The sequence below is a fragment of the Colobus angolensis genome, unplaced genomic scaffold (assembly GCF_000951035.1).
Source record: "Colobus angolensis palliatus isolate OR3802 unplaced genomic scaffold, Cang.pa_1.0 Scaffold353, whole genome shotgun sequence".
Taxonomy (NCBI): domain Eukaryota; kingdom Metazoa; phylum Chordata; class Mammalia; order Primates; family Cercopithecidae; genus Colobus; species Colobus angolensis.
Genome location: NW_012116855.1, coordinates 2,654,800 through 2,657,904, shown reverse-complemented (window position 1 = coordinate 2,657,904; position 3,105 = coordinate 2,654,800).

Here is a 3,105-nt window from a genome sequence, read left to right as displayed (position 1 = left end):
GTATAAAGGATTTTGCTTTAAATATATCTGTAATTTGATCTTTAAGAAAAATAATCTGTGAAACAGTGTGGTAGTTTTTATTACTTAGGGAGGCAATTTAATGTACTAGATTAGATCATAGATTTGATGTCAGACGGATTTGGATTTTTTCTTTAATTTTCACAGTGAAAAATCTGAGAGATCCTGAGCAAGTTTGTTAATAATCCTAATTCTTAAATCCTGAACTGTAGAATACAAATGATGGCACCTAGTCCACAGGTTGTTTCAAATATTAAATGAGGTTATCTGTAAAACAATTATCAAAGTCCTATTACTTATTGAAAACTAAGTAGAGTGCATCAGTTATCAATATTTATTTAAATAAGCTGAATATGTTTTTAAAAATGAAAGAAAAACAGGGATTGTGTGGCTTGTGAAATAGCATGCCCAACACAATTGGATTATAGAGAATATGCTCCTTCACATCGATTTATTTAGAATCATTTTTCCTTTGCTTTACTGCAATAGCACTTTGCCCGTATTTATACTTTAGAGTGTACACAATTTTACCATTAATAAATGCAGGGGTTTTTGGGAGATAGAGAGCACCCTTTCATTCATCTGTGCACTCACGAACCTTTGATTAGTGCCTGCAACAAAGCATTCACTGAGACAATAAATATGTGAGTGTGCATTTGAGCAGTGAATTCTGGACCACCAACTAAGCAGAAGCCTCAAAGAGGTTATATATAAATTTCTCCTCTGTGTGTGTTTATATGTATGTATATTGTATACATGTGTATGGATATATGTATGTGTGTATATATGTATATATATGTGTGTGTGCATGTTTATGTATGTGTGTACAGATTTTATATGTATGTGTGTGTATATATACATATATGTGTGTGTATATATATATTTTAAGCACCTGATCTCGAAAAATGTATGTTAATATATTAACAATGTTAAAAGATCTGGCAGAGTCATCATTTTTATACTTCTTTACTTTAAAGACCTAAGATTTTCATTGCTAATGGTGAATTTCTTTTATAATAAAAAATAAGTACCAGGATTTCTGATGTTGCTTTACTTTATTCTAATCTGTGTGTGAACCTGGACATATTTAACTTCAATCCAACAAAAAAAAATTTATTGAATTATATAACACATGATGGCAAGTGAGGCACAAAGATTAGTAATATAAGTACAGAACTTAAGCAATTACATTCCTATGGGAAGAGGAACATGAAATTTACCATACCAGAAACCAAACTGAAACTAGTGAAGGGTATAAAAGAAAAAGCAATGTGCTGTAACAACTAAGAAATAATGATTTATTGTGGCTGGTAGAAGGTTTCATGCAGGAGGTGGCAGTACAGCACTTTGATTTTCACAGATTTAATATTTCTATCTACTTTTTGCCCTCTTGGAATCTTTTCTCCATTTTTATTTTTTCCTTTGGAGTGCAGTCTTGAAAATATCTCACTTTATCACTGGCAAGAATATTCTTCCTATGATTTATGAATGCTTATCCACCTTTCTTTACCATCACCTGCTTTCATTCCTGATTATAAGCAGGGAAAAGTAGTAGGCAATTCTAAAATTCTACTTCACATTCCTTTTGCCTTTCTTGAAGGTACTGTGTCTTTCTAATTATTTAGAACATTTCTGGGATAGCAGAAAACTAATATGTGGGAAAATTTAAAAGAGAAAACTATGGAGAATTCATTACAGGAAAAGGTGAAATGTTTCCATTATGTCCTTTTTCTTTTTTTAAAATTTTTTCCCTTCATATTGGTGCAGGTTTGTTACATGGATGTACTGCATAATGGTAAATTCTGGGCTTTTAGTGTAACTGTCACAAATTAGTGTACGTTGTGCCCATTAGGTAAGTTCTCATACTTTACCTCCTTTCTATCTTTCTGAATCTCCAAGCTCTATTATTTCATTCTCTCTGTCAATGTGTACGTATTATTTATGTCCCACTTATAAATTCGAACATGTGGTATTTGACTTCCTGTTTTTGAGTTACTTCACTTAAGATAAAGGTCTCCAGTTCCCTCCCTGTTGCTGCAAAAGAAATGATTTCATTCCTTTTTTTGGCTGACTATATATATACATATGCACACATATGTGTGTGTGTGTGTGTGAGATATATATATATATATATATATTCACAATAGCAAAGATATTGGAATCAACCTAAATGTCCAGCACTGGATGATTGCATCAAAAAATGTGGTATATATACATATCTATGCATATGCATAGATATGTATATATACACATACACCACTTTTATTTATATATATACACATACACATACACACTACATTATATATATATATCACATTTTTTGATGCAATCGTCCACTGACGGACATTTAGGTTGATTCCAATATCTTTGCTATTGTGAATAGTGATGTGATACACATACCAGTGCAGATATCTTTGATATGATGATTTATTTACTTTTGCGTAGATGCCCAGTAGCAGGATTGTTAACCATATTGCATTTCTATTTTTAGTCCTTTGAAAAATCTCCATACTTTTTTCCACACGTGTTGTACTAATTTGCATTCCCATCAACAGGGTGTAAGTGTTCCCTTTTCTTTGCATCTGTGACAGCATCTGTGATTTTAGTTTTTTTAACCTTTGGATAATAGCCATTTTGGTTGGTGTAAAATGGTATTGCATTACTGTTTTAATTTGCATTTCTCTGATTATTCTTGATGGTGAACATTTTTTCTTATGTTTGCTGGTTTTTAATATGTCTCTTGCAATATGTCTGTTCATATGCTTTGCCCACTTTTTAATGATGTTATTTATTTTTCTGTTGAGTTGTTTGAATTCCTTAGAGATTCTGGATATTCATCCTTTTTTGAATACATAGGATGAATTAGTTTAATTAAGTCCCATTTGTCTATTTTTGTTTTTGTTGACTTTGCTTTTGAATTCATGCTTAGTCATGAATTATTTGCCGAGGCTAATACCTAGAAGAGTTTTTCCTAGACATTCTTCTCGGATTTTTATAATTTAGAGTCTTACATTTGTCTTTAACTCATCTTGAGTTAGTTTTTGTATGTGGAGAGAAAGAGGGGCCAGGTTCATTTTTCTGCAAATG